The 13,035-nt window shown below is 39.5% G+C and overlaps 1 long non-coding RNA gene across 3 annotated transcripts in view; it reads left to right on the plus strand.

The window, feature by feature from the left end:
• The window catches only part of LOC141424926 (uncharacterized), a 50,346-nt gene extending 37,722 nt beyond the window's left edge, over positions 1–12,624 (plus strand). For 2 of the 3 annotated variants that reach the window (XR_012449886.1, XR_012449884.1), the window contains exons 4-6: positions 3,416–3,531; positions 3,613–3,765; positions 5,904–12,624. This is a non-coding gene — a long non-coding RNA (uncharacterized lncRNA). The remainder of the gene's footprint in view (positions 1–3,415; positions 3,532–3,612; positions 3,766–5,903) is intronic. The other variant, XR_012449885.1, reaches the window with a different exon arrangement.
• The last annotated feature ends 411 nt before the right edge of the window (positions 12,625–13,035 follow it).

Consider the following 13,035-nt stretch of genomic DNA (forward strand, 5'->3'; position numbering starts at 1 on the left):
AACCCAATTTTTAAAATAGGCAAAGGGTCTGAATGGACATTTACTGGGGAAGATAAGCAAATGGCCAACAAGTACATAAAATGATACTCAACATTAGTCATTAGGGACATGCAAAACAATGGTACATTGTATCGCTGAGAGGGTTACAATAAAAAAATCAAGTAACAAGTGCTGGAGAGGGTACGGAGAATTGGAAGCTTTAGACATTGCCAGTGGGAATGTGAAACAGTGCAGTTGCTTTGGCCAACTTTTTGGCAGTGTCTTGAAATGTTAACTATCCAGTTACCATGTGTTCTAGCAATTCTACTCCAATGTATGTACTTGAAGGAATACAAAAACATGTGTCCACACAAAAACTAGTACAAGTGTTCAGAGCATCATTATTCATAATGATGATATAGGAAACCCCTACCCTTTCTCCCCCTATTCTGTGTTGTTTAACTGTTTTCACTGTATTTTTTTGCATCTTGTTCCTACTCAGATGTGATGCATTTCATTATTATCCACTGTCTTTCCTCCCTTGGTCTCCTCTCCCAGTCCCACTTTTGGGTACATGTTCTGTATCTATTTGTATGCATATATAATATTACTTGTATTTGTTTAGGACCTGTATACCACATATGAGAGAAAACATGCAGCCTTTGGCTGCTTCCTGAGCAGTTGGTTGTTAAATCAACTTAATTCTAAGTCTGAACTGCCATCCCTTTCATGTTAAGAGGAATTCAGTCTCAGTCTTGCAACTTACACTAATCAGTGATAACTAAAGCATGCATATCCTCACAATGGAATATTATACAGTTGAAATAATTAAATGATATACACACTAAAGCGTAGCTATATCTTGAAAACATTAAGTGAAGGAATCTAGTCACAAAAGGCCACATATTTTATTTTCTATTTATTGAAGTATCTCAAATAGGCAAATCCTACAGAGACAAAAGTAGATTGGTGGTTGGTTGCTTGGGTCTGGATGGTTGAGGGGAAATGGGTATATAGTTTCTCACCAGAGAGATGAAAATGTTCTAAAATTGATGGTGGTGATGGTTATAATCTTGTAAACATACTGAAAAACTTTGAATTTTATGTTTTAAATGTGTACATACTATAGTGTATTAATTGTACACCAATAAAACTATCAAAAGAAATAATAGATTGTGTATACTGATACAAATTCCTTTGTTGCTTAGGAAGGAAAGAATAGGTGCCAATGTTAAGGGAAATGTTTCAAGGAAGAAATCACCCTTTCCTATATCCTCCCCTCTCCCACTGGCACCAACCCCCAGATAGGACCTGTTTTAACTTCTGTCCTTCATTTTTGAAAAAAGGCATTTTTGTTTGTTTAAGATAACTGTACATGGAGTTTCATTACGACATTTCTACACATATATGTATTGTATCACAAATTGATTCATCCCTTCCATTTTTCTCCTTTGTACCTTAGTCCCTCTCTTATGGTGATTTCAACAGGTTTGAATACTCTATATCCATTCTTGTATAGAAAGTTCATCAACCATATTCATGTTCTTTACTTCCTTCTTTTACCCTCCCTCTGTTGTTTGTAACTTCCCCTTACTGTGACTTATTTTTCATTCACGTCCTTCATTGTTTAAGTGTCTTTTCATTTTTCAGTGGGATTTTTGCCTTGGTATTATACCTGTACATGCATTGTGCTTAAGTCAATGTAACCCCCTCCATTGCACTTCCTCACCCTTTCCCCCCATTCTGTGTTGTTTAACAGTGTTTCCTTGTGTCTTGCTCCTACACAGATGTGATGCGTTTATTATTATCCACTGTCTTTCCTCCCTTGGTCTCCTCTACCAGTCCCACTTTTGGGTACATGTTCTGTACATATTTGTATGCATATATAATATTACTTGTATTTGTATAGGACCTGTATACCATATATGAGAGAAAACATACAGCCTTTGGCTTTCTGAACCTGGCTAACTGTATCACACTCACTTTCTCAAATCAACTTAATTCTAAATCTGAACTCCAATCCCTTTCATGTTAGGAGGAATTCAGTCTCAGTCTTGCAACTTACAGCTTGTGGACAAGTTTCTAGTTACTTTTGCAGGGCCAGAGACCTCTTTGGTGACTGCCCACTGTACTCTTGGACCTTGTCAGGTCCAGGAGCTCTGCTTGGGGCAATGGTGAAATGGGAAACCCTCCTCCTTGTGCCTTGCATCTCTAGGAGCTCCTCACAGCAACTCATCTCCTCTGAGCATGTAACCCTGTCTGGGCCACTGTCAGACCAACTGGGACTTGGGTTTCTGCGTGTTTCCCTGTATCTGTGTGCTTTTTGCCTGTCCTTGCCTTCCAAGTCTCTTTCTCCTTCATGGACACCTGGCATAACATTTTTTAAATGTGTTTATGTTCTCCCTGTGCCCCTTCTGCAAGAATCCAGAGTGCACAGTTCTAAAAAAGAATAAACCCACTGTTGCCTTTCACCCTGCGGAATTCCAAATATTTGAAACAGCAGAATTAGCATCAAGGAAGCATCCTAGTAAGGATGTTACTTTCCTTCCTGCTGCTCAGTCTAGGAAGAAGCAATTTGAGAACTCCTAGCTCATTAGAATCTTTGACTAATGCCCTATGAAGCTGTAAATCCCATCTAATGGGATTTATTACCTACAACATAACAGGACCTTAGCAGCACAAAAATGGAGGCTCTCAGGAAGCAGCAAACCTTTCTAGGCTTTCTGGGAGGAGCCAGGCATGGAGGGATACAATGCTAGACCTGGAGGGGTGCCTCCCATTCCCGTGTCTGATGAGGGTGCTAGTTGAGGAATCCAAGGTCATATGTGGACCAGCTAAATATCAGGCCTGAGAGATGAAGCAGGCTAGGCTGCTGATGGCAGATGCTAAGCAGACAACACGATTTCTTATTTGTTGAGGGGGTTGTATGAGGCAAGTACATGACTGAAGCCTGGCTCTACACTGGGAATAGTTCAGTGTAGTGATTCTGAGGACACAGCCTAGAGTCTGTCAGCTTGAGTTCAAACCCATCTCCACCACTGACTAGCTGTGTGATCTTGGATAAGTTAGTAAACTCTGGCCTTGATTTTTCTCATTTATAGAAATGGGGCCAAAATGATAGTACCTATTTCATTTTGTTTAAGTGAGAAAATACAGGCAAAATTTGGCAGGTCCCTGGTTCCTATGCTCACTATAATAATAGTAGTTAGTGTTTATGGGCAGGTGTGATATTCCAGGAGCTAGTCCAAGTGCATCATGCACATGTTGATGAAGTCCATGAAGTGAGAGTAGGTGCCATTATTAATTTCTCTGTTTTACAGAGGAGGAAAATAAGGATCAGAGAAGTGGCTGAGCCAGGAATCAGACCAGGCTTTTTGCCTGTAGCTTTCTTCTATTATTTGCTATTATTTTACACTGACATCTTGATGTTTGGCAGGCCTGAGTGCTGAGATGGCTGAGAAAGGGGCATATACAAATGGGCGTAACATGTATCCTTCATCTAAACTGTGTTGTCACAAAAGAGAAAGTTCATTGGGAGGCACATGGCACTGGGTAGGTACTGACTACTTTTGAGATATTTATCTTTGGCCTCAAGACCATTCTTATTGCTGAACATCCAATTGTGCTTAACAGGCTATCTGCTGCTATAGGTGAAGTTGCAGACACTTTTCCTAGAGGCCCATGTGCTCCCATTGTCACCTCAGATCACGGAGGCCCAGGACTGGAGTGGTCAAAGGCACAGACATTGGCATCAGACAGACCTGGGTTTGATCTTGTTCTGCAATGGTATGTTGTTGAATTAATGGTATGTTGTTGAATTGCAGCTACTCAGGAGGTGGAGATTAGGAGGATCCTGGCTTGAGGCAAACTGGTAAAATCCTATCTCAACAAACAAGCCAGGGGTGGTGGCACATGTCTATAATCCCAGCTACACAGGAGGGGTAGGTAGGAGAATAACAGTCTGAGGCTGACCCCAGGCAAAAAAGTGAGACCTTATTTGAAAAATAACTAAAGCAAGAAAGGGCTGAGGGTGTGGCCTAAATGGTAGAGCACATGTCTAGCAGGTGTGAGGCCTTGAGTTAAAACTCTAGTACCACCAAAACAACAACAACAAAATGAGACAACATAAGTAAAGCCCTTAGTAGGTCTCCCAAATGAGATCTATGACTGTTATTAATGATGTTAGCATCACCTCATGCTCACCAGTCAAACCTGGTTATTCTAGTGTCCTGGTTTTTCTACCCCAGTGCTTTGTCCTTGCCACCTGCCACCTCTCTTCACCAACCTCTTTTTTTTTGTTTTGTTTTGTTTTGTTTATTCATATGGGCATACAATGTTTTGATCCTTTCTCCCCCCTACCCCCCACTCCCTCCCATTGCCCCCCCTACCCCCATCCCCTCGCTTCCAGGCAGAAACTGTTCTGCCCTTATCTCTAATTTTGTTGAAGAGAGAGTATAAATGATAATAAGAAGGACAAAGGGTTTTTGCTAGTTGAGATAAGGATAGCTATACAGGGAGATTCCTCACATTGCTTTCATGTACATATGTGTTACATTCTAAGTTGATTCTTCTTGAACTGACCTTTTCTCTAGTTCCTGATCCCCTTCTCCTATTGGCCTCTGTCACTTTAAAGGTTCTGCATTAGTTCCTTTGCATTGAGGATATCAGATGCTCTCATGTTTTTTGGATTTCTTACCTTTCCTCACCAACCTCTAAACTGAGCTGCAGTGGAATTTTGCCCTTGGCCACCGTCCTTGGTGTCTACCTGGGCTTCACACTCTGTAAGCAATGGGCCAGGTTCATTCTCAGTCTCACAGACAGTGAGGCTGAGCTCTGGTGCAACCTTCCTGGGGCCTGTAGGGTTGGAAATTCATTCTCTCCTCCAGGTGGCTCTTCCCTGAGATGAGGGAGAGGGAGCTTGTCTTTGAGGTCCCTTGGGCTGAGATGGTATTGTCTCCCAGTTGAAAGCTTGCTGTCAACCAGGAATGTGTGACAGGAATGGAAGTGAGTCAGGAGAAAGGTCAAAGAACAACAGGCCCACCCAAATGCTCCGACCTTCCGTACAATGTCTCTGAGGATTGACTGCAGTCCATGCCCACCCAGAAACAGAACAGAGGAACCTGGTGTAGCAGTTGTCTCTGAAATCACAAGATTCCATCAATTCAAACATAGTACTAAGCATCATGAGAAACACCTGTGCTCCCCCTCAGCAAGACTGTGTCCACGGAGGGGTTAGGCAGGGATGAGGTGCGCTACTTAGGCTGACTTTTCATATCATATCATTCTAATATGTACGGCTGTGTGGCTATTTTTATTTTCCAGCTAACAGCATCTAGAAGTAAAGCAAAAATAAAGAAGAGAGGGAGGGAGATTAGAGGAAGACACACTGAAGGCAGTATGAAGGGAAATCCTACATTTAGACAGAATTGTGTTACCAGAAAAGCAAAGCAATTCATTCACTGAACAATTTTTTAAGCACCAACTATGGCCCTATGTGCCAGCCTGTATTCTAAGTGCCTGGGATATATTAGTAGATGAATCAGATGAAGAACTCTGCCCCATAAAGCCTATCCCAGCACGTGTTCACTCGCTGTAGAAAATGCATAGATGCATTTAGAATCCAGGCCCATGCTTTCGGGTTTCAGTATTACTTCAGGCTTCATTGGAAGATAGCTCATTCCACAGCAGTCATGATGATTATAATGAATAGCTAGTCCACACGTACCATATGCTAAGCACTGTGCACCTGCTTTCTGCACATTAACTTCTTTGACCTTCACCTAAAACCTAGTGCTATTTTTTTCCCTTGAACCAGTTGCTGTGGCCAAGTAGCATGGTGTGTGCTGATTGGTCAGGTTTACTGTCTGTATGACCACCTGCCCTTCCTCCTCCTGTGACTTTATCTCCTGTTTCTGATTGGGCAGAGACTAGGATCAGCATCCCTTCAGAGCCAGTGGATCGACTGAGCAAGATAGCACTGAGATGGGTAAGTCTTGGTTCTCCAAGGACAGAGAAACATGTATCTACTGAGTTACAAAATAGGCCATTCCAGAAAGGCTATAGCTTTATCATTTAAAGTTCAAAGTGCAAGAATGGTGTGGGTGGACAAAACAGAAAAAGAACTTTTAAATTTATTTTTATTTTTCATGGTGCTGAGGACTGAATCTGGAACCTTCCACATGTTAGGTCAGTGCTTCACCACTGAGTGACATCCTGCGCTTATGATTTTTGTTAACCCCATTTTATAAATGAGAAAGCCAAGGTACAGAGAAGGGGATGTAACTTGATCAGGTTCACACACCTAATAGAGTGCAGATGGGATTTTGTCTACCTCTAGAGCCCATGCCTTAATTGCTGTACAAGTCTGGTAAAGTCATGAAGATAATTTTAGTTACCATGTTTAGTGGTGCCTAAGAAGCCTGTTTTTCCCATTTTAATATCTCTGCACTTGGGATGTGTCATATAATAGATGTGATACTAATATATAAGTTTGATTGACAGCACTTCATATAAAGCAATAGTCATTTTTTAAAAATTTTATGTCCTGGGAGTACATTGTGACTGCTCATTCTCTATGCCAGGCAATGGTGCAAGGCTTATTGTACAGTGGTGTAAGAGAAGTACATACTGATAACCATTGTCTACCACACAAAGAGAAGTGTGTAGTGAACAAGAGTCATGCATAGGAGGGTACGGGGATTCAGAGAAGGAGCACTAGCCAGCAGAGGGGCCCAGGAATCTTCCTGGAGAGACAGAGTATGGGTTGGTAAGGAAAGAGTGGAGATGTTGAGGATAAAAGGAAATCCATCTTGAAGGAGGATCAAATGGGAGGTGGGGTTCAGCATGAGGCCAGAGGTGTTCAGCATCTGATGCAATGAGGCTGGGCTCATGTTGAGCTTGAATGGTACACTGTGTATACCACAACCAAGGAGGATTCATTTAAGGAACTAAAGAGAGAAAGATGGCAAAGTTCCATTTTGGAAAGTTCCCTGTGGGATCTGGCTGTACAGTGGGCTGGCTCAGAAGCTCTGGCAATCATACAGAAGGGCAATGTTGAGGGCTTGATATCCATGAGTGAATATCCAGAAAAAGAAAAAGGGGTGGATTTGACATGCATTTTAGACATAAAAAAGGACAGGCTTGGTGATTGGATTTGGGGGTGAGGGTGAGAGAGAAGAATCAGGGATGATTTACAGGTTCTGGCTTGAACACCTGACTGGATGATGATACCACCAATTTAGGCAGAGAACAAAGGAAAAAAAGATTTAGAAGGGAAAATATGATGTGTGTGTTTCTGTGCCTGGTGAGTGTGAGAGTTCCGTAAGAGAAGGAGGTGGCATCTGTGACTAAGTGGAGTGTTCATTCTGGAAGACAGATTTAGATGTTGGTGACATTGGAGTTAAAGCTGTGAGAGCCATAAGATCAAGGACCTTTTTTTCAGTTTATCATCTATTTTCAGTGCCTAACATAGTAACTTGCACATAATCAACACTCAATAAACATTTGCCATACAGCAAATATCATAATTACAAACACACACACACATTTGTGTGCTTGTGAGAATGTATGTGTCAATGTGCGTTGTATATTAATACATGTATGTGGGGTTGTAATGCTTTTATATACACAGCACTAAGATCTCTCCAGGTTTTGACTTTCATTTGCCTCTTACAGTAACAATACATGTGAGGTAAGTACATTACCATTCCTGTTTGAAAGATTAGAAAATTGAGGCAGAGCGAAGGTAAGTAACCTGCCTAAGCTTTCAGGGTCAGGAAGTGGTAAAGCCAGGATTTAAAGCTAAGTAGTGGGGCTTCAGGGTTTGTTCTCTATGTCTTCGCTATAGTTTCTCTTTATATTTTTTAAAATAAGATTTTCCTTCTTTTAGTAATTGATAAAGAGAAAAGTTTAGTACATAAAAGGTTAAATTCAGTTGTTTGAAAATTTTACTGCATCTTTTTTCTTATCAAATCACCTTCATATGACAAGATTCAGCCTGTCACCATCTTTGTAAAATGTTCTTTAGCCCCATCCCTTTTTTTCCAGTGTTAAGCTTGCCTTCTTCTAGGTCCCCAGGGTCTCCTTAGGATGTTGCTATTAAAATACCACTTTGTGTTGAAGAAGTGTTTTAACTTGTGAATCTTTTCAAAGGGCAGAGACTTTGTATTATGCTCTTTTGTATCCTCAAATAGCAACACTATGCATGGCATATAGTAAGTACATGATAAATGCTTGCTAATTGAATGAATGAGTGAATGAATGAATGAGGAACAAACTGCATTCCTTATTGTACTGGCATTTGACAATTAGGGCATTACTATAGACCACACATTTCTTGCTTTCTCCTGGTCTTCAGTCTAGCTGCAAAGAAAATGAACTAATGCCCATTTCTCATTCAAGGTTGTATACAACCTTGAATTAAGTTGTGCTGGCCATGGGTCATTCTGACTGTGCCCCCTCCCTGCAACAACAGCAGAGCCTAGTGCCCCAGATTTCCAAGAGACATGCAGAGGGGACCTTTCTCACCATGTCTGTAGAAGGGGCATTCCAATTCCACAGGCTTTTCCCAAAACTGGAGCACATTGCTGTCATGGTGTGGCTTCCTGAGACCCTGCCAAGATTGGAAATCCCCGGGGAATTCCTTTAATATCCACTATCTCAGTTTCTCCTTTTTGATGACATGGGATCTAGGACTTCTCAGAACATCCCCTTTAGCTCCTGTTTTCTAAAGACCTATTTGTATGCGTCCTTGCTGTGTATTTATTTAGGAATAAAATCAACATTTGCAATCATCGCAGCATATGGTTGGCGTTTGCTGTAAAGGGGAAGGGTATCCATTTCTCTGTCATGTGGCGAAAGTGCGGCAGCTGTAATATCTCATTACAGGGTTTCGCTTTATTTAATAAAAAAAAATAGTATTGCTCTATTTAACAAAATTATCCCCATCTCTTCACCCCCCCAAAAAAGAAAAAAAACCCAGCCTGTTCTGTGGTTTCAATGCCTTTCACCATAAGAGTTGTAGAGGGTTTGCATGTGATATTAGTTAGCTGGAGAATCTGCTCTCAATTCAGTTGCTTCAGATTGTATTTTCACTGTGAGCCATTAGTCACCAAATGTTGACAAGCATTTGTAAAGATGCCATCTCCCCCTTTGTTTATATGCAAGTGCAGCAACTAAAATGATTTATGTATGCTTTAATTAAAATTTGTGGATAGATCAGTGATTTTTAGCAGTGACTTTTCTAATTTGTGGGCTCTAGAAAGAAAAAAAAATCAATAACCTAATGCCATTTATGTTTTTATAGTTACCCCAGGCATTTATAATGCAGACCTGCCACTCACCTGCAGTGTCACTCTCAGGAGGGTGATCTCCGCCACATAAATCTTCCCCAGAGGCCAGGAGGGTCTATATTTCAGTCACTTCCCTTCTGTGTCAGCTGTAAGTGAGATGTTACATGCGTTCCATTCTTATGCGTTCATGGCAAGGCACAAGGCTAAAATTAATATTGAAAGTAAGTTGATGGACTGTAAGTTTTATAATACTTGACCCAATCCGTAACGACTGCTTAGAATTTTAATAATTTAAACCCATTGATTTTGGTTCCTTCATACCACTTTCCACATTGAAAATGTACCCCATAGGGTCTTTGGAAAGATCATACCCAAAATGCCAAGCTTTTATGGGAACTTAATATATTCGACATTGCAGGTGCATAAATCTCCGTGAAATTGCACAGAGTTAATGCATTTACTGGTGCACACAATTCAGTAACTACTTTGTAAAAGTCCAAATAAAGATAGATAAGACAGGTAGATATGGAGAAATAATGAGTAAATGTTCCAATGTATATTAACAAGACGAGGTTATAGCCTTCACAAGGCTGTCAGCCTAACTGGAAAAGAATTAATTAATTTTCAAGGCATTGGAGATGGTTTTAATTGCTGTTTTTCAAAGTCTTGGGAAAATGAACTGTTTTTGCCTTGTCTGCCAAACTCAAATTATCCTCTCCAACAGGCAGGGTTGGGTGTGTCTGGGCAGAGTGATGACATCAAAGGTGGGAAGAGAAATTCTTGGTTCTGTTCACCATTTTGGCTCTCTGTGATAATGGCACAAGTGACAAGGAGAAGCATGTTTTATTCCAGAATGTTCTTTTATGAAGCCTCCCATTTGAGTTCCTGCAGCTTCTCACCTTTCAGAATACATATTTTCCAAGGTCCTTGCAAACACTCACACTCACATGTTTGACTTTTCCCCTTTCCTCTTCCCTCCCCCTCCCTTTCCTTAGTTTTTGCAGTTCAGCTCTGGGAACATTCAAGTTTTTCACTGCAGCATGTTGCAAACATCTGGTCATATTCTAACAAGAAGATCCCTCCCTTGCTTCCCTTGGAGGACAGAGTTCGGGTGCTTTCCTAGGAGCAGAGTAGTAAGTCTATGGAGATAATAGCTTATTTCCTAGGAACCAGCTAACTATAGAGCAGGATCCTTTCTTCAGATGACATCTTCCACAGGAGTTCATGTTATGAATCAGATTAGTGCAAATGTGTTCTGGCCAAAGTGGAGGTTTTTAAATAGATGACAAAGTCTCAAGAGAGTCTTGTTTTGTCTCCTACCTTCCATCCTGATCTAGTCTGTGGACATTTCTACAGAACTCCTGGGCTGCTTAGAGCAGGAGAGGGAAAATTGCTGAACTGATGTTACTCCAGTATTGGTTACCATATGAATTTTCAATATCCTATTTGTATTTTAACTATACTGAGTAGTTTGCCATTCTTGGGGTACAAAAGCTTTCTCCTTGAATGTGTTCTTTTCTCTGCTCAGAATATGCTATCTCATCTATCCATGTCACTATGAACTGGATTACTATTCCTAACCCTTAACTTAGAGTTCTCTTCCTATGTGAAGCCTTCCCTGACTCTCAGACACTAGGTTAAGTATTCATAGGAAGTGTTCTCCATAGTCATTAGCACATAGCAGCCTGAATTTCAAGTCTTATTTACTGTCTATTTCCTATGAGCATAAATACAAAATTCCCTTATGAAATAAAGCAAGACCAGGTTGTGCTTAATAAAAATGTTGATAAAATACTGTGCCCACTTGTGATAAAAAATGAACAAAGAATTAGCAAATCAGGATTAAGAGCATCCTTATTACAATAAAGTGTTTCTTAAAAACAAAGTAAACAACTTAAAGTATCTGTCTTATCTACTGGTAAAAAAAAAAATTAAACAATTCCTCCATTGAAAACAGGAATAAAATGCCTGCTATCAAGAATTTTGTTCAACACCATATTGGAGTCCTAGTCAATGGACTAAAATGAGAGTATAGGAGGATAAAGATTATAAAGGAAGAAAACTATCATTTTTCACAGATGATCTGATTACATACTGAAATTTTAACAGACTCTAACCTAAAAGTAATTAAGAAATTAATTTTTCAGTTCTCTGAATACAAAGTCAGTACACAAATATCAGTAGACTTTTTAGATATCCACAACAACAAATTAAAAAATCTTATTTCTAAAGCATAGCATTTATAATACTTATGAATAAATATAAGGAAAGAAGTGCACCACCACCATACCATAAAGCATTGTTAAGAGAAATCAAACAAGATCTAAGTAAGTGGAGGAATATGCTGTGTTCCTAGGATCGTATGTATATATAAATGCCAGTTCTCCACAGCATGATCCAGAGAGTTCACGAAACCCCATTCAGAATCCCAGCTAGTTTTGTTGTTGTTGTTGCTGTTTAAAAATTGCCAGAGTGATTCTAAAATTCATACAAAAATGTAAATGAAGAAAGTGTAAATGACCAAAATTAGATAAAACAATTTCGAAGAATAGTCTGAGGACTTACACTACTATATATAAAAATTTAGTATAAATACTCATAATGCACATAAAAATATTTGTACTTTGTAGTTGTTTGGAATGTTCCATAAATAATTATTGGATTAATTCATATCTTTTTTTGGGGTGGTATTGGGGTTTGAACTCAGGGCCTCGTGCTTGCTAGGCAGGCACACTACCACTTGCATGGCTCAACCAGCCCTATTTTGTGTTGGGTATTGTTGAGATAGGATCTCCAGAACAATTTGCCTGGAGGTGGCTTCAAATGGCGATCTTCCTGATCTCTGTCTGTTGAGTAGCTAGGATTATAAGCATGAACCACTGGTGCCGGCTTAATTCATATCTTTTATATATTTTCTGATGTTTTGGTCTATCTATTCCAGAAGTTACTAAGAAGGTGTATTAAAGTCTCCCACTATAGAAGAAATTTATTATGGGCCATTGATTTTCAACAATGGAGGTAAGAAAGCTCAATGCTGAAACATACTCTTTTCAACAAATGGTGATTGGACAACCAGATATCCATAGCCAAAGAACAAGCTTGGAAACATACCCCAACCTCGCCGTGTCACATCATATACAAAATTTAACTCAAAATGCGTTACAGGCCTAAATGTAGAAGTTGAAACTAAATGTTGCTTGAACAAAATAAAAATAAAATTTTATGACTTTGGATTAGGCAATAGTTTCTTACATATGTAAACAAAAGTATAAGTAATTATAAGAAATAGCTAAATCAAAATTAAATAAAATTTTAAATAGATTCATCAAAATAAAAAACCTCCATGCTTCAAAGTCCAAACCACACGTGTGAAATTGAAAATTATATATCTGATAAGGAATTTGTATCCAGAATATATAAAGATCTCATAAAACTCAATAATAAAAAGACAGTTCAACTTAAAAATGGGCAAAGATTTGAATAAACAGGTCCTTCAAAGAAGACATAAAAATGACCAAATGCACATGAAAAGATCCCCAGCACCATTTGTCATTAGGGAAATGCAAGTTAAAAATCACAATGAGATACAACCTTGTATCGACTAGGATGGCTGTAATTTTAAAAACAGTAGAAAATAAAAAGTGTCAAGGATGTGGAGAAATTGGAAATCCTATACACTGTTGGTGGTAATTAAAATGGTGAGGCTTTATGTGAAAAAACTAAATATAGAATTACCACATGACCCAGCAATTCCCCTTCGAGGTGT

The sequence above is a fragment of the Castor canadensis genome, chromosome 7 (genome assembly GCF_047511655.1).
Source record: "Castor canadensis chromosome 7, mCasCan1.hap1v2, whole genome shotgun sequence".
In the NCBI taxonomy this organism is placed as follows: Eukaryota; Metazoa; Chordata; class Mammalia; order Rodentia; family Castoridae; genus Castor; species Castor canadensis.